Below are 24,905 nucleotides of genomic sequence, written 5' to 3' on the forward strand. Positions count from 1 at the left end.
TGCCCGAAATTGCGCGTGGTATTCGCCTCACGTCTACCCATTGTCATTATGCACAGAGAAGCGTAGGTCTGACTAAACTCCCGCGTCTTTGCCTAACCAGAAGTTCTGGTCGTGCACTTCGTTACTAGTGCCTCAACTTTCTTCTCTGTGTGGGCCTTCCAAGCGCTCTTTTCTATGCCCTGTTTAACTCGGTCTAAATTTCCCCCTCACCCTCTTTTACCGCCAGAGTAACCTAACACAGGCTTTTCAGGATGCAGCGATTGTTCTCAACGACTTCCAGAAAGGATTTTTCATTTTTGCACGTCGCAGACAGCCGTGACTGGCATTTTCCTACAGCTATGCTGTCGATATCCTCACGAGCCGTTGAGCATCGCTGGGGGCCAGCGGACCCTATCGACGGGACAAATTGCGGGAATAAATCAAGCGAAAGAGACACTGCAGTTACGTCATTGCACTTTGCCGCAACCTCTTGGTTCCGCACTGGGAGACAGCCTTGAAACTAAATGTAGTGGATGAGGCACATGTGGCACACGCGCACTATGTTTTACTGTTCATCTTTCTTTCCATGGTTTCTTTCTTCTTTTCTCTTTTTTCTCGTTTTCTTTTCTTCATTCCCACTGTTATCCCTTTATTTTATTTTCTACCCTCCACTTACTCTTCTTGTGTTCTTGCCACTCGCCGTTGCATGTAATTTTGTGGAGGTTAGTCTTTCAGGCGTCCTTCTATATTTTCTTGTTTGTCCTGCTAGTTCTATTTAGTGCTGGTATATAATTTTTGGATGTCTTTATTAAAGGTGCTTAACGCTTTGACGGGCCCAAGTCTTGTATGTATCACAAGATGTTGTGGCAATAAAAAGTATATTATTATTATTATTATTATTATTATTATTATTATTATTATTATTATTATTATTATTATTATTATTATTATTATTATTATTATTATTATTATTATTATTATTATTAACATTGATATTGAATTTTTCCTGCGTCTTTTACACTTGGCATTGAATGTGCTTGTTAAAATGACTGTTTGAATTATCATTTTCTCTTTTTTTATTAGAACTGATTGTATGTTTTCGCTTTCGCTTTTTTGTTTCCAATTAACGCCCCTACGACAATACACAGTGGGCGCTGTAGGTATTTGTAATAAATAAATAAACGTTTTCTCGACTAGTATCTCGGTTCAGCGCCTGGAAGTGCAAACCTGTTGACGTTGCTTTTCGAAAGAGACGTTAATTAAGGTTTTACAGACCAGGTGATAAGGTACAGCTAAGGTTGTAAGAACATATTTGTAATAGCACATTTCGGCACATGTGATAAAGTGACAACTATCACTGACTGAATGGACAAGAATGCGTATGTCTGTAACGGGCGTACAGTCCCTCTCCCAGTAAAGTCCGCCATTAATTTTTTTGTTGTTGTTGTTGTATGTGAGCAAGAAACTTCCCAGCCGATTGCATCTTTGGTGCGATTGTTATAACGCGCCAAGATGTGCGGCGTAAGAGTGGGGAAACATGACGGCTTTTTCTCGGTGACACCGTGGTGGCGAACAAGCCTGCCACGTACTTCGGTTCCAGCCTTTTTCGAGTCAGTTCCATGGAGTCAGTACTTTGTAAACAAGTACTACACCTCTCGCGCTCACCTGGCAGAAGAAGTCACAGCTATAGACTTCGTAGTCGTATAGAATAGTTGCGGTGTCGGGGTTGGAAGTTCATCGGACGCTGTCCGCTGTGTGAAGCTGAAGTAGCTAAACCACTATAGAATGCACTCTATACAAAAAGGAGTAAAAAGGGTGCAAAGTGTCCTCTAGCGCATTTCCTTTTATAAAATGGAGTTGCTAGAGGAGAGCCTATCCCCTTTTTACTCCCTTATAGACGTATTGGTGTTTACAGGGGGGGGGGGGGGGTACTCTGTTGCATAGCTGGAAGAGAGAGAGGTGTATTTAAACTTGAATCAAGAAGCGCCACAGTTACAAATGCTATCCGCAGAAATGTCTGATGGTGTGTCACTTCCTTCTATCAGTCAGAAATTAGGCTTAGTCTCACGTCAGGACAAGGCAGACGCTTGGGCAGACAAGGCAGACATTATCGGTGCAGCGCATACGACGAGAACAAGAGACAGCGTTGTGTCTGCGTCTCTTCTCGCCCTGGTCGTATGCGCTGCACCCATAATGTCTCATGTCAGGAACCTTCTGTCTCTCCAGGTTTCAAATCAAATCAAATGCAGTTTATTTTCCGTCAGAAAGAAATCAACGGAGGAGGCTCGAGCAAAAAGCGAAACATGTTCACTTGATTGATTTTACATGGCATGCAGTGACGACACACAGGTGGACATTATGTAAAACATACTCGTGGAGTATGGAAATATGAAACAAAGCAAACAAAACGTACAAGGTTAAACAATATAGAGTGGTTTTGCAAAGCTCTCTTGTGGAACTTAAACAATTTTTTATATGTACAGCAAGTACGAAGACAAAAAAAAATAAACTGTAGTAATTTACCCTGTAATTAACTGTAATTAACCACCTGTTCCAAACAGGCGCCCCAGTTTTTCAGTCGCGTTTCAATTCCCGGCTCTAACTTAAAGGCACTGCTTAGCCGTTGTGCGGTTTATCTCTCCTGATAAGCGCCGAAGGTTTACGGAGGTAATCTCTCTCGCAAGGCCTCACAGCTGGTAGTGCGTTGGCCTCCCCGGCCGCCCCTGTCGATAGCTGCTATAAATCCTGGTCTCTGAAGCGCCGGCCGAACTCGACGCAATAAGCCGTCATTGACTTAAATGCAATTCATTTTTTTCTTCGTCGTGTGGTTGAGGCGTGGGCAGAGTACGCCGCCCTCCCAGCCGTTTCCGGGCCTGATAGCGCCCCTGTCGCCAAACTGACACTCGGTGCAGGATTGACCGGAAGCCCCTGCCCGGCTTTGTTTCGGCCAGCAAGAGAAAGGAGGTCAGAATGGAGTGGACGGCCTTCTCGTAGATAATTGATGAAGAGCGAAGCCTGCAAGAAGAGCTACGTCGGCGCCTCGTTAGGTACCCATTACGCCTATCGTGACTAGCTTTTTATGCGTAGCATATTGCAATCACTCAGTTCAGCCCTTGGGCGCGGCCGGGCAGCCACCAAACCACGTGACGTGACGTCACGACAGCCGGAGGAAAAGTTGGGACCAAAATACAAAAAAGGAGAAAAGAACAAAAAAAAAAGAAAAAAAGGAGAAAAAAAAAAGAAAAAAAAACGGCTGAGCACGGTGGCGGTTGCCACCGCCCCGTTTCAAAGGGGGCGCTCCTATCCATCCATCCATCCATCCATCCTTCCATACGTCACGGAGGAAAAGCTGCTGAGAAAATCGAGTGCCGCCAAGCAATACCTCGCGCAAAAAGACCGCGCAATATGCAACGCATTCTTGGCTTAACCAAGCTAAGCCTGGGCATCTTTTTTTTCTTGGTTGGTTGGTTTATGGGGTTTAACGTCCCAAAGCGACTAAGGCTATGAGAGTATTTTTTTTTTTTGGAAAAGGGGGGGGGGGGGGGGGCAGTTTTTACAATAATCTCCGGACGTGAGATTTCCTTCGGAGTAGGCGACTTCGGTCCAGTATGTGACAGCCGAAAGCTCTCGTGTTCTGTCGCTTTCTGAAGAGAGGGCTATGATTTAGTCGCAAGGGGGACCTCTGGAGAATGTATACCACGTGCTGTCAAGTGATCACAGGAATGTTATGATGCCCGAGGTTGGGTGCAGGTGTCGCCGCGACTTCTGCGCTCGTGGAATGTCGAAAGCTCCAGATATTTTGCTTGCTGCTGAGAGATCAGAAGCAATGTTCATGATACACCTTCCACTTTTTTTGTATACACGAGCATGGCCATTATTACAGAATTTCAGGAAACGGAGTGATATCATTTATTTTGCAGGAGTGCGCGAACTGATGGGCAAGGGACTAGACGCGATGAGAAAACGACACGAAAGAAACCGAGCGCCAACTTTCAATGGGAATTCATTTTAGCCAGTGCACACCTGTTTCTCACAAAACGGAAGAAACAAGGAAGGAAGGAAGGCAGAAAAATCAGACAAATACACCAGCATGAATTTACAGCAGAACACGCGTGTATTTTTCTTTTTCAGTGGAAGTCAACATGTTGAGAGCGTTTTCTGTTTCGCTGACAGCAAAACCGACGGCTCGCTAATTAAGACACAGTGCATATTTGAGCCCATTGGAAAAGGCCTCTCAAAGCTCTCTAGTCGCCTTGTTGTTTGACCGGAGCTGCGCGACCGACTTCCTATTGAACCACGGCTTGCAGTCGTGCTTGGCATGATGCGATGCGAGTCTGCTTGCCGCGTTGACTAAAGAGCATTTGTACTGGTCAGCGCGCTTTGGTCACTTTAGCCGATGTGTAGGACTCAACCTAGCATGCTTAACGTGCCATGTTTAACATCACTTAAGGGGACACAGAGGACGAGTTGAAGCTGGCCTGTGTCCATAGATTAGTGCGTTCTAAAGACATATAGGCTAGCTTCGCTGCAAACGGAGCTTTCAGGAGGGGGGGGGGGGAGACGGACACTTCCAAACACCGCACACTGGACGTGACTCAGTGTTTGCGTCGCGTGTTTACGTCGGTATCGGGAGAACTGCGATGTCGTACTTAACGCCAATGTCCTCTGTGTGGCACTAATTTGTCGCTGGCATTTACCACCGTAAATGATATCCACCTTAATGTGCTAACTACCAGTCTATATAATTGCACGAACTCTAACTGCTGAGCGCTGGCAAGAGCAGAGTTGGAGGCAGTGCATTTTTTTTTCTTGCCATTAATACGCTTGGGTCGGCTGCAATGTGAACAGCATCATGCGGGCGGTAGGGGAGACTGCACTTCAGTTGCACCGCGCGTATTGTCGCAAATACTGACTTTGAAACAATCAGATGTAGATTCCTTTCGGTCACGTGGCGTGCTGTTCTCGATTTAATGTTCGATTCGTGAACAGCTTTACTTCTTCGTAAGCGCTGCTGTCAAAACTGTCACACTCGCAATGGCCGGGCAGCGAGAGAGTTCATTAGAAACTGTGCTGCTATGAATCTCACCTCTTCGATCGCATTCACTGATTTTGTGTTTCAAGTAGTACAAGTAGTACAAAACTTTATTCCGCAACATGGGACGGGGTTTAGGGGTTGGGGTCTTGAGCAGCAGGTGGTGTTCCTAGGTACTTACAGGATCCCATTGGTTCTTGCTGCCTCCTCGGCCCACTCAAACAGCGCAACCTGACCTTGCGGGTCGGAGCTAGATCATTTTGGTTTTGTTTACGACCCGTGTTGCGCAGCGTCGCACTTACTGTAGAGGAAACCGGTGGCAAAAAAAGATAGCTGGGGTTCAACGTGGCTTAAACCTAGTTCTACGAGCGAAAGCTCTGTTAAGCATGGTCTCCACTTTCTCAAATCAAATTTCAAGGTCAGAGGTCAAGGTCAGGTACCCGATGGTCATAGTCATATGATCACGTGGTCATACTGCCATAGATTGGGCCATACCACCAAGCAGTTAAGTTCGGTTTGACCTTGTGAGGCATTGAAGGTCATTGTCGATGTGGTGCCCACTGTCTCAAATCAAATGCCAAGGGTCAAGGTCAGAGGCCAAGGTCAGGTACCCGATGGTCATAGTCATATGATCACGTGGTCATACTGCCATAGCTTGGGCCATACCACCAAGCAGTTAAGTTCGGTTTGACCTTGTGAGGCATTGAAGGTCATTGTCGATGTGGTGCCCACTGTCTCAAATCAAATGCCAAGGGTCAAGGTCAGAGGCCAAGGTCAGGTACCCGATGGTCATAGTCATATGATCACGTGGTCATACTACCATAGCTTGGGCCATACCAGCACGCAGTTAAGTTCGGTTTGACCTTGTGAGGCATTGAAGGTCATTGTCTCATCCACACTGAAATCGGAAGTTGCACCCCGAGGAGTAGAGCTCTAGCTCTAAATCCACACACGCGAACTGCATGCATGACACCCACTGATATCGATCGTCTGCTTCGTCGATGCATGGTCGCCTGCTCCCGGCTGATTGCTGCGGGCGCAATTATTCGATAGCGCGCACGGGAATGAACGCGAACCCACATGAAAAAATTCTAGGCCTCGTACGAATAGCGAGTAAATAACTAAGTAAATAAGTACAGCGAGCGGCTGGCACTGCCAGAGATCACACGCTGCTTATCTCCAGCACCTCACAGGCTGCAAATTAACAGCTGCGTATGGAGTCGAGGGTAGGCGGCGCTGGGATCTGGCGGCAAATACAAACATGGCGGCGGCCATCTATCAAAACTAAAGCCGCGTATAAGCGAGAAAAAGGTAAAACAAAAAAAATTAAATGCAGGTACCGCCACCATCGGCCAGCAAACTATAGTGACGTAAAGAGAGCCTTTCAAGTGCGAATCCCTGAGGCTTCACTACACTGACATTCACTTTCAAACGGTGATTACGGAGTCCCTTTGACGTCACAAGTTTGAATCGAGTGGCGGGAGAAAAATTTTCAATGGTTAAATACAATTTTTTCGGCAATAAATGCTTCCTCATCGCTGCCGAGCAAACATCAGTAAAATCAGAAAGAGCCTGAAATGAATTTTAGAAAGGACAAAATTTGATGCAGTTGTCCTCAGTACTTCTTTAACCGCAGTTTGCATAAATAAACCTGCCGTGCTCATTTCGTGTTTTTGATTTTGCAAATAGTTGGGAAATAATCGTTACGATGTATTTTATTTTTTTTTTCTGCGTCATCTTTTTTTTTTTCTGAACAAGCGACCCAAATTTTTGTTTCTTGAAGTTTGTGAATAATTGTTTTCATTCCACCAGAGAAATTTTCTATGGTCTACTTTGTTTCTGCACGTTTTTTGTCGCAGTCTATTCGAGGACGCTATTATAACAAAATCTTAAATTCTGAATACTCTATTCGAACCTTCGTCCAGGCGCGGCCTTCCTTATTCTCCACTCACTCCCATACCACCCTGTTCATCGCGCGCCATTTGAGATCCTTGAAAGTCGGTCAACATCGCACCAACAGCTCACATTCCTTCCCAAGAAATTTATTTATTTATTTATTTATTTATTTATTCAAAATACCCCCAAAGGCCCTCATTTGAGGGTATTACATGGGGGGTGTGGGGGGGAGTAAGTACAAAGCATTGGTATAAGGTTAAAATGTTGCACGAAAACAAAATAGAAATCACAAAATATTAATCAAAAATAGGCATCTACGGAAAGAGTTACAACAATGCACATAGTAACAAAATTTGAGAATAAATAACAGCACCGCACGAAAAAGACGACATCGGAAAAAGTGCGCTGAAGTACAAAACAAAAAATATAAAACGAAAAGAAGACAAGGCGGAAGAAAGAACGCTGAAAAAAATACCTTTTTAGTTGTTCAAACATGAGTGAATTAGGTGTTGGAACTTATTTAGATCATATTCTGTGGCAATGTCTGATGGTAAAGCGTTCCAATCGGTTATTGTGCGTGGTAAAAAAGAATAGGCATAATTGGATGACTGGCAGTTCATGCGTTTAACTTTGTAAGGATGATCGCGACGTGGAAAGATAACTGGCGGTGGCTGAAAGAATTCATCATGTAGGGAAGAACGGTGATAAATTCATTTCTTTAGTCCTTTTTTTTTTTTTTTTGCTGAAGAGAAACTTCAATTTCACAGAGAGTAGAGGTCATCATCCCGCCTTCACAGAATGGCCGGAGCTTACCGGTTTTTCTTTTCTTCATTTATCGCCCTCTCGTCATGTTAACCCTAATACTCAGCATAAAACTGGGCATTACCCTAACGCACAATCTAACACGGTCATCTCGTATCATGAACCTTGTTAACGAGGCTAACCACACCCTTCGCTTTATACGTCGCAGTCTGTGATTTGCTACCTCATCCATTAATTTACCTGTATATCTTACTTTTGTCAGTCTTAAACTAGGAAATACATCAGCAGTGTTGGATCGTCACTAGCCTAACCTTTATTTAACCTTAGAATGAATACAAGATCGTCCTGTCCACTTCGGCTTTGCATTTATGGGGTTTAACGTCCCAAAGTGACTCACGCTATGAAGGACGCCGTAGTGGACGGCTCCGGGTTTTTTCGACCCGTTCTGGTTCTTTAACGTGCACTGACATCGCACAGTGCACGGGCCTCTAGTATTTCTCCTACATCGAAATACGGCAGCCGCGGTCGGGATCGAACCCGCGTCGTTCAGGTCAGCAGCCGAAAACCATAACCACTGAGCCACCGCGACGGCTCGTCCTGCCCACTTCATTTATTGTATGCTTAAAAATCCTGAGCCAATTTACCTAGCCTTGAAACGGGACGGAAAATTTCTAGACTTTGCCTCTTTCATTAGTTTGATCATTCATCGTTAGCAGCATCAGTCACATCACGAGCTTATCGCATCTATAGTCGACTATAAGCCACCACAAGAATGTCTACACCCCCACTGCATGAACTATCGGTCATCTCCGATCATTTTTCGTCATGTCATCTCGGGACTGGAATGAAATGCCTCTGGACGCCGTGCATCACATCAGCCTCATCCATTCAAAGAACGCAGTCGAGCCCATTGTTATGCAACTGTCATACCCGTCTCACACATTGTGCCACCACACTCGGTCCTTTGAGAAACCTACTAAAAAAGAAAAGAAATTCCGCCAGTACCATTTGCCTTCTGCACAAGTGTACAGTCGTTGAGAAAAGGATTAGAAGTTCCAGAAAAGAGTGAGCAGGGTATTTGTGTTATTTTTTATTAACTTTTGTGAGGTACCCACTAAAATTCATATGCATATTACAATGGTGCACTCAGAGCAGTGGAAGAGAAAAGAACTGTAAAAATAATAACAAAAGAGCAATAAAAATTACAGAGACGATGACAATGAATGATATAAGCATTGAACATTCAAATGATTTTAGAGTTCAAGTGAGCCATAAGGCTCGTGAAGAGTAGAAATGCTTCGCAGAACACAACTAGACAGTAGGCTTTCTTCCCTAATACTCTTCTCTGATAAGGACGTGTGCGTCGAGACGAGGTTGCCTGTAAATTTCACTAGAGAAAAGACTTCACTCGCATTAAGAGCACTGGGAGAGCAGACAAGAGAAAGGCATAAAAAAAAAAACCTCTCTGTTTTCGCTATCAGCCAGTGAAGGGCTTTTTTTCTTCAGGCAGACTTCCTGGGGAAGGATGGGGACAGGAAACGAAGTGGCCGTAGAGGGAACAGACGATGGCGCAACGATAGATGGCTGCCGAAACTTTGGCGCGTAAACAGGACATTACGGGCGGAAGGGGAAAATAGGCTTTGAGATGCTGCCGCCTCCTCCTGAGACCGCAACTAGGATTTCTTTGTGCACCACATGCGAGCCTGGCAGCGACCGCGCATTGTTTTGCGATGCGTGATGCTGCCGCCGCGGCTTGCTGCTTTCATCCGGCTGTCTGCAGCCGTTCAGCATGGCTTCGCCGCGGGCATCGTTCGTCTTTGTAGACGCTCTTCTTTCTCTTTTTCATTCCTTCATTCTTTCTCTTTTTCATTCCTTCATTCTTCCTCTTTTTCTTTTCTTCCTTCCTTTCTCTGTTCCGTTCTCCACTTTCATCTTCGTTTCTTATCTCCTTTTCTCTCTTTCTCTTCCTTCCTTCCTTCCTTCCTTCCTTCCTTCCTTCCTTCCTTCCTATCTTCCTTCCTTCCTATCTTTCTATATCCTCCTTGCTCTCTAATCTCCCTTTCTCTTTTTCTCTTTCTTTCTTCCTTCCTTTCTTTCTTTCGATCTTGCTTTTTATCTTCCTTCCCTTCTGTATCTTTCTTTCTTCCTACCTTTCTACCTTCCTTCTTATTTTTCTTCCTTTCTATATCTTTCTTTCTCCTTCCTTCCTTCCTTCCTTCCTTCCTTCCTTCCTTCCTTCCTTCCTTCCTTCCTTCCTTCTTTCCTTCCTTCCTTCCTTCCTTCCTGTCTTCCTTCCTATCTTTCTTCCTTTCTTTTTACTCTCAAGATCTTGTTTTCCATTCTTCGTACTCCGGTCTTCATACGCCCGGTTCCTTGTGCAATGTTCTTTTTTTTTCTTTTTGCATTGCGTTGGAACGTTGCTGAAATCGCTGGGAATAAATACAGGCGGCAGTGTATCTCTCTGGGACAGGATGTCTTTTCTGGTCCCGAAAAAGATGTGCTCCCACCTCGGTTCTTTTCTTCTAAGCGCACTTTCGTCTAGAGCCGAACAGCAATAGCATTTTGGTTCGCATTGTTTCCCACGCCTTTCGTCCAGCAAACGCGGAAGCCGTTGTGAAAGTATTCAACTTTCCTTGCGATATGTTTTGTAACGCCGTTATCAATATTTTTTTACTCATGAGTTGATTTGCTTGCTTCGACTGCCAGTGGCAGTATTAAGTAGAACGTTGCGCTCATAGGTGTTTCAGCGACGATGTTTCGGTGGTGTTTCGGCTAATGGTTGCTTGCTCAAGAAGATGGAACCGCGCGTAAAGAAAATTAGGAGGACGCGCCTCTCATTTTGTTTGCCCCATCTGTACGGGCTGTTTTGTGTTCTCGAACGAAAGTGCGCCAACCGGTCCAAGCAACCACCACCTTGATTGTGTGCTTCCAGCCATGGTAGCCACCATAGCCACGGCTTTATCTCTGAACGCGACAGACGCGCCAAATTATAATATACAAGCGTTCGGTTTCAGCAATGTCCGATAACTGACGTTCGGCTGATGGGCATATACTTTATTGCTTGTAATTTTTGCGCCCGTGCGTACTTGTGGATTTTTTTTGTTTGATTTATGGTTTATAGGGGTTTAACGTCGTGAAGCAACTCAGGCTATGAGGGACGGCGTAGTAAAGGGCTCCGGAAATTTCGACCACCTGGGGTTCTTTAACGCGCACTGACATCGCACAGTACACGAGCCTCTAGAATTTCGCTTCCACAGAAATTCGACCGCCATTGCCGAGATCGAACCCGCGTCTTTCGGGTCAGCAGCCGTGCGTCATAACCTCTGAGCCATCGCTTAATTTGCTAAGAGAAAAGAATGTCGTAGAACTCTGTAGATGACGCTAATGATAAGTTGGTTCCGTGAATGTTGGCTAGATGGCGCCACCTGCTCCGTCACGAACACCGTGACCCTGTGACGTCAGAGTAAATCGGACGCCGAACCTCCCGAAGCAGGCCCACGTTCGCAATACAACTAGCTGGGAAACCAGCACTTTCCTCCACCTTCCTGAGCAAACTGGCGACAGCGACTCCCTTAGGAAACGTATTGTCCGCAAGGTCCTCTCGTCCCTGCAGCTCCCCAGCCTCCCCTCTGAAATATGCTCTCGGGGCTCTGCGTTGCGCCACTGTGCATCAGCGCCGTTGGAACCACAGCACGTTGCAAGAAGTAGCTTACACAGTGGACCACAAGAAGCCAGCTTCGCATATAGAGCTTCCGCTGGGAAAAGACAGCAACCTCGAAACAAAATATTGGGCTGAAGCGGTACCGTTAAGGCTCCCGTTCCACAGAAACCTGGCGTCGTTGGCATCGTCGTGGGCGCTGTGCGCGAAAAGTAGGGTGTTGTAACCTATAAATATAGTCTATATACAGTCTGTAGACTTCTTATAGACTCTGCTACCTTCCTGTAGTTATATCTTTTCGCCTATTCATAGTCTATAGACTGTCTGTAGAAAAAAGTCCACTAAAAGTGTATGGCCATCAATCTATAGGTTGTCTATAGACTGTCTATAGAATTTGTATTGCCTATAGACTGTTCTCTAAGATTTGCCTATAGAGAGTTTATAGACTTCATAGACAGAAGTAGTCTAAAAAAATTTTGTAAGGTAGTGTGACCCAGGTGGCCACTCCCCGTAGAAAGTAAGTGCTTTATTTTTCCGTTTGCAAAATACATTTGAGAACGGACAGGTTCGAGGAAAAAAAGCTGTGGAAGCAGCTTGACAAGCAACCAGGTAGGCCACGTATACCACGTGACCTGGTGGCGTCATCTCACACTGCCCACCGGATAGTGAGCAAACTGACCACCATGGAAGGTGGCGCTTAAATGAATGACTGATCGCGAGAGGTTTCTGGGGAGGAGCGAATCCTGCATATATGGGCATTGCCAAGGCAAACGAAGCCTGACTAGAGGGGGAATCAGGTGGTGCGATGAGGTCAGTATGTTCGTAGGATTTCACCGCACCACAGCGAGTAGGTGGCCGTGGCTGAGTTAAGACAGGTATAACCAGACGTCACTGAGACAGGTCCTTGCTTTGCAGGGGACTCAACCCAGGTGATAGTGGTAGGGATAAGGATAGTGACGGATACATATCACGGCACTTGACTGTGGTGCAGGCCAAGTTTAAAAGTGCTGCCAGACCTTTCAGTCTTGCCTATCTCAAAAACTTTCATTTTGCCTTCTCGATTACTGGGTTTACCGTTACTTGCTTGATCACAAAAATTTGGTTTTTCACGTGATACTTAAATTTTTTGCAGCAGAGTGGTTGGGTTGAGTAGACCCAACCAGTCTGAGGTAATATACGCCCATATTTTGGCAGTACAAAACTTTAGGAAACATCTTACTTCGGCTTCAAAATACACCAGTGAAACGGTTTTGTAATAAGTTATTTTTAACTAGCCCTCACAGAACTTTTGTTAAAACTTAAACCGCCATTGAGAGCGGAAATTTCTGGCGCAGAAATCTTTGTTTAGTTTTTTATTGCAGCACTTATTGTAACGCTTACCAGATGGGACAGCGCTGCTTCCTGTAGTGTTTGTAAATAAATGGATAAATTAATTTTCCTTTTTATTCACTGTCTCCTTTTATATTCGCCTGTTTTAATCTCACCGATGTCGTAATTCGAGATGCATATCTCCCACTGAGTCCCACGCCAGTGAGACGAAGCCCGCGACTTCGGTCTTTTGCGGGCTCATGCCTCGTGGGCGTTCTTGTTATCAAGGGAGGGGGTGAGGGGGGGGGGGGGGGGGCGCTTGGGAAGAGGAGAGAGTAAGGAGGTCTTGTTTCCAAGGACAAACGACCAACGTCATCCCATGAATACGCTGAAAACGCGGTCAACCGCGTGGGACGCTCCCGAACAAAGCCCAGCTACCCGTCGAGCTGCTTTTATGGCGTTTTGCCCAAGGTTACCCTCGAGTTGACGCCGCGGACTCCCGTATTCCATTCATGCTCCCCAGGCTGCGGGTATATTGCTTTCAGCCTGCTTTACACGAGCTTCTTCCGCGGGTGCACATAATGAAGCGCCTTTCTATTTTTATGTCTGTCTGCGTTTTGTCGTCTTTGTGCACGATAGCGTTCATTGATGGACGCTCCATAAGAGAGATTGAAAAGATTGAAGTAAACGAGCTTCGCTGGAAATTTTTACCGAAAGAAAAAGAAAGGACCAACATAGTTCAGTTAATAAGTTAATAAGTGGCTGTCAATAGGCGATGAAAAGACCGAAATGAAGTGTAGTACAGTCTCATTTACGGAGAGAAAAATTAATATCTAGGAACGTAAATATAGGGAACAAGTAACCAAAACGCTTTTATGGAGGCAGGAAGTTACTCTTTCACCTGCTCTTTGAAAACACGTTAATGCGAAAGCACTATTCCGATGAGTAAACCTCGAGCAAGATTTTGCTATGTTTGTGGGTCTGTGCCATCACTGCTCATAGTGCCTCCATCCCACAACATTGTTTATACTCAGCGCCCCTGCTTGGCCGATACTCCCGCTCCCTGCCGCCCACACCGCGTCGCCGGCGCGCTCCGCCGTCCCCGCTCCCGACCGCTCCGCCGTCCCCGCTCCCGACGCTCGAGAGCCATCGGCGTCGGATTCACGCGAGCAACGGCGCGGCGGCGTTGGACGCGCGCTTCTCGTGCCGTGTCTATTCTGCGGTTGCGTTCGAGGCGGTGTTACCTCAGTTGCTTTCACCCGTCCTACTCGGTTTAACAACGCTAAAGCCGTACCGCTTACGACATGAAAAACAGCATGATAAGTCAACATTAGAAAGCCAACAGTAATGTAACAAGACAAATCAACGTTCGTGCAATTCTGCTTCCGCACGTGCATTAAATTGAGGCAAAAGTTATCTGAGGCAAAAGTTATGAGGCAAAAGTTTTATAGGCCCTACTTCAGCCTCCAGAATGAAAAGTTCTCTAAGTGAAACAACACCAATCTTTTTTTCTATTACACTTAGAAAGTCTGGTTATTGCAAAAACGAAAATCAAATGGACCAAACCAAACCTTTTCACGATATCATTCATGCATTTCTTCTCCTTTATTACTGTGTGTGTTGGCTTTGAAGTTGTATAGTGAAGAGAGGTGGATCCATTCGGTAATTCGTCTTTACTTCTTGTTCTGTGCCCACAGGAACGTGTCCCTGGCGATGAAGATTTGACCTGACCCCCTCCCACCCCCTTCCCTGGTCTGCGAAGCCAAGACATCGAGCAGAGACCGGGACCACCGCTGGGATCGTCGCAAAGACAACGCCCAGCCCACCGTACCCTCCCAAGCACTCCTTTAGGTGGGTCCAGTGGCATGCGCTCCTAGCTTTAGACGTTTATTTTTGGAGCGAAAGCTGCATTTTATCGTGCAATCTACAGCGTCAGCCGTGAGACATTTAATTGCTTGGTAAATTCGTCATCATCATCAGCGTGACTACGCCTACTGCGGGGCAAAGACCTCTCCCATGTCTCTCCAGTTAATCCTGTCTTCTGCCAGCCGCGGCCCGTATCCCAGCAAACTTCTTAAACTCATCCGCCCACCTAATTTTCTGCCGTCTCCTGCTACGCTCAGCGTTAATGGATATCTCCAAACGTTGGCTACGCTTGCCTTCTCTTGGAATCCACTCCACTACCCTTAAGGAACAGTGGTTGTCTTGCATTGGCATTACATGCCCTGCCCAAGCCCATTTCTTCCTCTTGATTTCGACCAGGATGTCATTAACCAACGTTTATTCCCTCACCCGCTCTGCCCGCCTCCGGTCTCTTAACGTTACACCTATCATTAATTTTTCCATAGCTCGTTGCGTTGTCCTTAACTTAAGCTGAACTCTTTTTGTTAGCCTCCACGTTTCTGCCCCATAGGTGAGTACCGGTAAGATAGAGATATTGTATACTTTTCTCTTGAGGGACATTGGTAAACTGCCATTCACGACCTGAAAGAATCTGCCATATGCGCTCCACCTCATTCTTATTCTTCTCGTTATTTCCCTCTCAAAATCCGTGTCAGCGGTCACTACCTGCCCCAAGTAGACACATTCCCTTACCGCTTCCAGCACCTCACTCCCAGTTGTGAATTGCTGTTTCGTAGCGAGACTATTGAACATTACTTAGGTTTACTGCGTGTTAATTTTTAGACCCACCATTCTGTTCTGCCTGTCTAACTCATTGACCATTCTTTGCAGTTCGTCTCCTGAATCACTTAGTTATAGGCAATCTCATCAGCGAATCTCAGATTACACAGGCATTCTCCATTAACTCTTATCCCCAACTGCTCCCAATCCAGGCTTGGCAAATTAATTTAATTTAATGGCCGCCAAAGTGGTGAGAAGGAAATATCCTCTCCACGTTTAGGGCAGATGAAGGAGGGGGAAAGTGTGAGAGCGAAGAGAGAGAGAGAGTTGGAAGCGACAGCTGACCAAATTTCGCTGATTCGCATTAGCGCGGCTATAGGCCTTCCCTTACGGCTGAGGGTGTTGATACCACGGCCAAACCTAGGGCTAAATGGCTACACCAAAGCTATAACAGTATTGGCTGGTTAATGCGCTAAGCCGGTAAGCTTAGGTAAAACTTTTTTTTTTTTTTTGCCGTGAGAATAGCGCCCTTGAGGACAGCACTGGAGTTGACACCCTAGACTGTATGCTGAAGGCGGTGCTCTGGGCCTCCTCCTAGAGGATATGCCGCAACGGTTGTCGCTTGACCACTATAGAGAGGAGGTGCATGCGGCTGGTTAGGAGACAGTATGTACACCCGGTGTCAAATGTTTATATAACATTACTATTTTATCGGACTATTTAAATTTCTTTGCACCCAGGACACACTGCTTGATATTTACTTGTAACTTTTCGCTGCGTTATTTGCCAACACAGGACTATAAGCTGCGTATACCTATTCCTTCCTGTGCGCAAAGACAATAAAATTAAGTTTGGCGCTCATATTATGTCCCACGAACATTTTACTGCGGGTGTACGTAGTTTGCAGTCAGAATATTACAGCTTAGGGGTCATTTCTTTTTTTCTTCTCGGTGTGACAGATGTTTATATGCGGAAGAGAGTAGACAGCACGTGTGGTGGTGGTGAAAATAATTTAATGAAATCGTTTAGGAGGTTGTAGCAGCGGGTGGAGCTCTCAGTCCGGAACCCCTTTGGTGTAGGCTGCTTTCCGGGCTCTTTCGATGAGTTGCTTTTGACTCGTTTCGTCCGAGCTGGTCAGAGCTGCCTCCCACCCCTCCTGCGTTGGCTGGTTATTGACAGTGACCGCCTTATTTCGTTGGCAGGCCCATACCATTAAGTACAGGGCCGCCTTCTCCCCGCAGAATTTGCACAGTGAGTCAAATGACTCCGGGTCTATTGCGTGTAGTCTTCGTGGGTTGTTGTAAGTGTTGGTCTGTAGCTTTCGGAGGTGTAGTTCCTCCCCTTTGCCTAGTGTCTTAGCAGGTGTGAGAGGCGCGAAGTGGTCGGAAGCGCTAGGGCGATCATTAGAAAATAGGTTGCTTACCAGTGCGCGTCGGACTTTCGGGCACGGCTATTCGCAGTCGTCAAAATTCTGGCCTATCAACTTGACGCTGGTTAAACGCTGATTAAGCAGACATACTTTTTCAGCTGGTTTGGTTACAAAACGCTGGTTTTAATTCGATAGCGTTAGAGTTGTCATCACATACCAGAACACCACCGATGTCACGATATTCTCTGATTAGTCGAGAGAGGTCACGTGTTCTTGTGATGTCATCACAACCTGCCCTGATGAGCCACCCTGACTGAGAGGAGTGACTGGAGCTTGTGACGTCATCACAACCTGCCCACCGTGGCAGGTAGCAATCAAATTAATAACTGATTAAGCGAGGTCACGTGACCTTGTGACGTCATCACCACCTGCCCACCGGGTTGTCAGCAAACTAGTTTCTGGATAGTAACCTTGATAACCTAGAGAAACGAAATCAAAAATCCGAATCGCAGCATAGTGGATACTAGCTACTGCAGCTAGCAGTCCAATTCATGGCTATTCATGGACAGGCAATTGCAAAGGAACTGACGCAAACACACACAGAAGTTACAAGAGAAGCTGAGACAGATGTGAAATCTGATGATATAGCATTGCACTCTTATGGTGTCCCCATATAATTTTTAACGCCTCTTAGCGCTTTAGTGTGTTGTTCCCATATCATCTCAATGCTCACAATGTAATCCTCACAGTCTTCATATTGCAAATCCTTACAATGCCCAGACATCACAGTGCTGAGTGCTGCATAATGTACCGTCGCCTTCCTGGGCAATTAACTTTTTTCTTTTACCTTTCGATCGTGAATGGTTTGTTAATCTTCTTTTGTAAATTGTTGGGATTAACGTCTCGAAGTGACACACGGCTAAGAGACGCCGTAGTGGAAGGCTCCGAGTTAATTTAGTCCACCTGGATTAACGTACACTGACAACGCCTTGTTGCTAGTGGCTATTTGTTAATGAAAATAAAAATGGAAGGAATATATGTTGCTAGCCGCGGCATCCGCCATCGAAACTTGAAGCACCTGAGCTGCGGCTAGCGGGAATAAAAGGACAGGGAGAGGGAAAGAAAGGGAGAGAGAGATAGTAAGAAAGGATATGGGTGTGGCGGCGATGTACACTATGTACAAATACACGATCATATTGTGTGGCCTTTTTTTACTTGCTTTTTTTATTTGAATACAGAAATGAATGCAAGCAAACTATGTACAGTGGTACTGGACCCATAGCCAAGGCTAGTGTCGGGTCCGATTTTCCGTATCCGTATCCGATTTTCCGTTTCCGTAAATCGATTTTCCGTATCGTTACAGTTCTACTCCGAGAGTTGGCGAAAAAGGAGGCAAACATAACGACGCTCGAGAAGCGAGCGTCTACCTTTCTTACAGACACATTTTGTACAAGCGGCATTCGACGGAAATCAACAACAAAAATTGAGTAGAGAATAGCGGCACGTATCTGCACGTCTTACGCACTTTTTCGGAAGGATGGGGCGAGGGATCCATATCGTGCGAGGAAATGAACTTCGTACGTCCGAACGGTGCTCGCTGATGGCTTTGGGACGACTTTGGAGAACGCCGAGGATCGCGCTTTAAGTTCCATCACCGCCAACATTCTCCCTCTCTTCGCCACCCTGTCCCTTTCTGTAATGTCAACCGCTTCCCTATTCGCACTAAAACACAAAATAAACAAAATGAATACTTATCGCACGAACTCCAGCACCGCTGTCGTAGCAAATCTATAGGTATTCAAGCGTGCCAAGAATTGAGCAAAGATGTTTTACTTGGGGACTGCGGAGCACGGGACTTTGCGAGTTTTTTTTTTTTTTTTTTCACTCACTAAGCTTTATTTTCCTCTTTCAATTTTCTTATTTCTTTTTGTTCTTTGACTCGAGCCGGTGATGGTTTTCCTGTAGCAGCAGTAGTAGGAGTTTGAATGCATTCAAAAATTGTTCTTGTGGGAGTCCGCTTTACGTGCTCGCACTTTACACTTCCCTAGTTTTACTTAACTTTCGAAGAATGAGATACAGTGATCAAGTGTCAGCACCCTACGAGACATTCATGAGAGAAGAGAAGCCCAGAAAACTCTGGCTCGCAAACTAAAGGAGGGAAAAGCACACTAACGCAATTGCGGGCAGCGCAGTGCGGTTTGGCAGATGTTACTCTTTGAACCGCCAGGTGTGCACAGCCTAAACATGAATTACCCTATAAGGGAGTATAAAGGGAGTAATCAATGGAGTTGAAATCAAGACGAAGAAATGGGCTTGGGCAGGGAATGTAATGCGAAGGCAAGATAACCGCTGGTCCTTAAGGGTAACGGAGTGGATTCTAAGAGAAAGCAAACGTAGCAGGGAGCGGCAGAAAGTTAGGTGGGCGGATGAGATTAAGAAGTTTGCGGGGACACGGTGGCCGCGGCTGGCGCTGGACAGGGTTAATTGGAGAGACATGGGAGAGGCCTTTGCCCTGCAGTGGGTGTAGTCATGCTGATGATGATGATGATGATGAAAGGGAGTAAGCAGTCCTATAGCGCACTCCCTTTTATGGGCAGTGTGCGCTGTCCAAATACTAGGGTAGATTTCGATCACTAAATACACGGAATACTTACAGTTGGCAACAAAGGCAGATTCGTACCTCAAAGCATAGTAATTTAATGCAGTTAGTAATTAAAGGAGACCTTGAAACGCGGCACCGGAGGTCTTGAGGTTATCGCTTAGAGGAGACTGAAACTTGGATCGAAATCCGGGTAATAGTATATAAGTGAAATGCGCAACAACTTAGATAGGACACAGAAAGAAACACATACAACAGTTCACGAGCGCAACTACCAACTGTTTAATGGGGTGAAACAACAGCAGCATATATACGGAAAAGGAGAGCATGCGTAAAGGTAGAGCAGGCACACACATCACAAAGACCGCAATTTTATACAAACGAATCAAGATATGAAACTTCAGCATCATAGATCTACAACGAAGCATCACTTACGCAGCGATCAGATAGTTTTTTAACATGCAAGACCTCTAAGACAAGCCGGGCTTTTACACTGGTACTCCTGCTTAGAATCTTTGTCATCTCAAATCTGCAAAAAATTCTGATGTTTACAATCTCCCGTGTGGGGGGGGGGGGGGCTAGGATTAGGACCCTCTCTTTCCCCTCCCTCTTCGCCCCGTGCATGAGCCTTGGCAAGAAGTATGCACAGGCTGCAGAGAGGGTATATATGCGAACATAAGTTCCATTTGTCGCTAGTCGGGTGGTTATGCTATATATATAAAAGAATGATCAGATGTTCTTAAGATACCAAAACAAACAAATTGACAAACAAAACTGAAAAATGCGTTAATTCTTGGCAGACATTCATAACATCCTTAGTCGAAATGACAAAAAGCAGTTGGCAACACAAACATTAATAAACTTTCGACTTAAATTATTAATAAATACGCGTTTGGACCAGAGTTAGTACCATTGTATCAAATTTACATTGGAAGAAATTATTTGAGCTCTAGAAGAAACAAATATTACAAACAAAAAAGGCAGCTCTGACCTTCAAACACCGTTAAGAGCAATAAATTGCGAGAAGAAGCTGCCGACATCGTTTGGCCAAGACCCTTTTCTAAAAGGGAGTCAAGAAGTCCTTAATCTATGCATCACCTCAGCTTGATAAGAACTTTGATTCGAAATCCGAGATGTAAACTCTGCGTGGCGCTCATGTTACTTTTCTGTTGTTCGCTCACTTTCGCTCACTAACACAGTCGCTAAAACTGTGCAGTCTCGACAGCATTACATGACACAGCATTCTCAGATGCCATGGTAAGCGAAACAAGCAAACCGCGCACTGTAGCAAACAACGGCGCATATATACGCTATCCCCAGCCACCTCCGGCTTCCGCGAGCGCCCCCTATGTTTCTATAAACATGGTGTTGGTTTATAATAGCATCCTCGATCGCCCGCACCGGTGCGCACCGGGGCGCCTTGGTGCGCACCTTCCATCCTCGATCAACTGCACCGGTGCGCACCCGCGGTCCTCGATCACCGGAAGCGCACCCTGCCGGGTCACTTTTTCGTTGCCCCAACTCGCACCCGGAAAATCGGCAGTTTGCAAGGGTGCAATCCCGGCAAGCATTGCGGGACGTGTGCTGCGGACAAGCCGCCTTTAGCCGTACACGGTGGCCCATACTATCCTGCTCGTGTCTGCGCACAGACTCACGCGATAGAGCAGAGAATACGGATGGTTGCCGCTATTGATGAACTGCTGTCAAGTTCGTCTGATAGCGAAGATGACAGATAATCGACTTGATAGCCTAAAAACGGCGATGAAGGACCGAAAATTCGTTTATCGGTTCGTCAGGCGCCTCGCCGACACCGGAGCGAGCGTCTGTTTACATTGCACTGCTTGGCATATATAGCTGCAATGTGCATGGCCTTTGACATGTGAAATGTGTGATTTATTTGCAGTTCCGAAAGCATTTTCGGGTGAGCAGGAGCTTGTGACCGGTGTTGTGGTTTACAATCAAATGCACGCGCCAGAAGAAAGGCACCCTAAAGGCGGCGCTGCATGCACGGGGTGCAGCTTGTCCTCGAAGTTGACCCTCGCCGGTGCGCCACCGCCGCGGTGCGCAGGGAACCGCGCTGGTTTCGGGGCGCACCTGGTGCGAGGTGATCGAGGACGCTATAAGAGAAGCACTCAATGCTGAGACGAGTGATAAAAGTATGACAGAAGGAGAGCCTCACTGTATTCCTCCTTGTTACAGGTTTAGTAAACTGTAGTTTAGTGAGCAAGTTTACTCAGCGACGCTAACTTGTAACTAGCTGAACGTCGTGCACTGAAATCTTATCTAAATCATAGTTCTCAAGATTGACAGAACAGTTTAAGTGCATGCACATGACTGCTTCTCCGCCTTTCCTAAACGCGCGTGCATGTTGAGTTATTGTATAGGTATTTAACTAGTCCAAATCCGTAATCTGTAGTACGATGCGCAAGTGTTTCTGCCTATAGCATTGATTACATGTGTGTATGTGCGCGTCCGTCTGTATGTGTATGTGAGAGAGGGTAGGAGAGAGGGAGAGAGATTGTTCCTTTCGCTCAGAGAAATAGGGAAAATGGGGAGCATACCGAGGCGCCAAGTCTGCACGCTCATGTTTAAACTGTCCAGACACTTCCTTCACGACACCGTGACGTCCTCTTCGGCTTCGTCAGCGAGGGTCGTCGCCGTCGGCAACCCGTAAAAGCACTTTGGCTACACCCTGGAACTGTCGCTTCTCCTCCCGACCCCTACACGTGCCGGTGCACCTCTGGACTCCAGAAAAACTAATTACGCCCGAGCGCACTCAGCGACAGCTGCTTTGGAAAAACTCTCACGCTCGCGGAGATCTTCTTTCTTCTACTTTTCTTCGTTCACTCCGCGAATGCGCAGTGGAATTTCGAGTCGTAAATCTTCTCCGCCCCGTTTCGGGCCACTCCGCCTAATTTCAAGAAAAGCCGCGCCTTCTCGAAGTTTTGGCTCCGGAGCCTCTGGCTTTGCTAGTTGCATTTCCACCTCGTATAAGTGTTGGCTCGTTCCCGAGTTCCCTCTTACTTTCCTTAGTCCTTCGTTCGTTACCCTCTTTATCTTGTGCTTCTGATTTCGCTTAGTTCGATCTAATTTGGCCTGGAAAGAGGCGACGCTGCTTTTAAAGCCAGTTGACTGGAGCATTCATTGCCAAATCGGGAAAAGCCCAGCGTTGCACTCAACAACAGGCTTTGCCTCTCAAAGACAGAAACTACAGTCAAAGTTTCCGCGAACGATAACTTCAGCACCTTCTTACCCTATTCCAGCGAACATCCGGCCTTCCAATGAGGTCGAGGGAAGCGCTTCCTCACACGTTTTATGGCATTAAGAGCGTTCGGATGGTAGCCCCGGTTCGGTCTTACACGGGTATCGTCCTTATAATCCGAAAAACACCACACCGCCATGTATAAGCTTCGTTGCTCCACACAGAAATTAATGGGGCACTCACATTTTCCCAATCGCGAGAAACTCAGTACTGAACTCACGGTGCGTGCGCTCTGTGCTGTGCAAACATTTTCTGGCTTGCTATGTGTACGTCGTTTTTTTTCTAGAAAACTTGGCTTGTCCCTTTATACACCGCAACGCAGCAGCAATTTCTTTCAATCCTTCCGCATTTATCACTGCTTTAACTCGCGGCGAATTGGAACTCAACGGCTTTAATTGGCCCTCGCGCTGTTTTCGAAAAGTAGCCTTTCGGTGACATTATGGCACTCTTTGTACCGTTCTCCACAAATTGATTGATTGATTGATTGATTGATTGATTGATTGATTGATTGATTGATTGATTGATTGATTGATTGATTGATTGATTGATTGATTGATTGATTGATTGATTGATTGATTGATTGAATCTTATTAGAGCATGTGGGTGGGCCGCATAGTCCGGAACGAAATATAAATCCCTTAATAAATCGGAAGAGAACACCCTTAGGATGGTTTATGGTTTGTGGGAGTTTAACGTCCCAAAGCGACTCAGGCTATGAGGGACGCCGTAGTGGAGGGCTCCAGGTTTTTTCGACCACCTGGGGTTCTTTAGCGTGCACTGACATCGCACAGTACACAACACCCTTAGGAGATTACAAACTAACACTTACCCAACACCGGCTAGGTTACACCAGTGCTACCCCACACTATACTATCGTAGTGCCCGCACTGTGGAGAGGCAGCTAACCTACAGCACATGGTGTGGGCCTGTCAGTTTAATCCCATGGTCTTCACGGGAGAAGTACTCTTCAGGAGGAAGCAGTGGACTAACAGCATCGATCCGATGTGTTTTTGCGAGAGAACTTTGCATGTTGCGCCGGCGGAAGGTGAATCTTCCGTTAGGGTAGCGTTTCATGCTCCGCTTCCTAAAAACTAAACCAACTACTTCACAGTGTTTTGCCTTCTTTGATAGGAAGATACCCTGTCTTAGCGTTTCCGAGCATTTGCGCTTCCTCGAAAACGGGGTGGAAGGTACGTTAATCTCTGCTTCCGCTTTAACTTCCTTTGGTAACTCGCACTGCTTGGCACCAACATGAAATGGTCCAAAACACAACACGGCGTGAGCCATAATAGACACATGATGTAATTTTGCGTACTCGTGTAGCCCTTGTCGGAGAATTTATTAAAGACGAGACGTGTCTTCAAGGCGTGGCTTTTAAAGAAACCGCTTCCTTCTGCCACCTCCTCTCCGGATGATGGCGGCTTTGCCGAGAAGCACTATAACGAGAAGTTTGCGAATGCGTTTGATTACCTTTCGTCGCGAGGTGCCGTAACACTAGCCGAATTCGTTACACCGCAGGAGGAATAAAATTTGCTAAATCATCGGCTTACTGCAGCATTTACAGTAGGAAGAGAATTTTTTTTTTCTCGCTCGATTGAAACCTCAGTTCATGCTTTCAGTTTCGCAACGAGTGGCGTTAATGGCAATTCTTTAAATTATTAAATTTCCAGGAGGGCCTATAGTTTTCGTGATTTTCGCTAATAACCTACATAATTTGAAAATTGCTACTGCAAACTGTCAGGCCCCTCATTCATACAAATTAAATTTGTTGGGCAACTGCTCAGCATTAAGTGACGCCAGTCTAAGTCCTTCAAATTACTCTTGCAGATATTTCCATGTTCTCAAAAGGCAGCTATGGTACATTACACGCCGGAAGTAACGGCAAGCGGCTGAATTTATGGCCAGTTGAAAAGGTTATTCTGGCACACTTATATGCCTTCCAAAGAGTGTCCAGCTTAAGCACGAATTTATGGAGCATCATATTTATGTGCACTTGGGTGAAGCATAATGTGTGAACAGGCTTCACTGCACTGCTTCGTGTGTACACTGACAGCAGTGCCATTGGTTATCAGCCTACTTTGTTCGGGCCACGTCGTGAAATTTGTTGGGCGTAAATTATTCTTAATATTCAGCGGCTAATTAAGCCTCGAAAAATTGGGCTTGCACAAGAGATATCTGTCTGTATAATCCACGAATCGCATTATTCCTGCGGCGAAAAATAAAGAGATAACAATTTATTTTTATTTTGTTTTCGTTCCTTATTCCTTAACTCTTCTTATTGGTTTCTTATATATACATGTGCGCGAGCTTTTCGTACTGCTCACGCAGAGTCTTCGATGATAACAATTATGGTAACACAGCTTCAGTTAGCCGTATCTAAGATGTCTTTCTTATGCACCTTCCATGCATTTGCACGGT

General features: G+C 45.9%; 1 protein-coding gene across 2 annotated transcripts in view; it reads left to right on the top strand.

Moving 5' to 3' along the window:
• Positions 1–24,905, top strand: part of LOC149332253 (neuroglobin-like) — a 221,422-nt gene that overhangs the window by 170,637 nt on the left and 25,880 nt on the right. For both annotated transcript variants that reach the window (XM_089557169.1, XM_089557168.1), the window contains exon 2: positions 14,333–14,486. The gene's annotated coding sequence lies outside the window, so the exon portion shown is untranslated. The remainder of the gene's footprint in view (positions 1–14,332; positions 14,487–24,905) is intronic.

The sequence above is a fragment of the Amblyomma mixtum genome, chromosome 8 (genome assembly GCF_055824585.1).
Source record: "Amblyomma mixtum isolate Tamu chromosome 8, ASM5582458v1, whole genome shotgun sequence".
Classification (NCBI taxonomy): Eukaryota; Metazoa; Arthropoda; class Arachnida; order Ixodida; family Ixodidae; genus Amblyomma; species Amblyomma mixtum.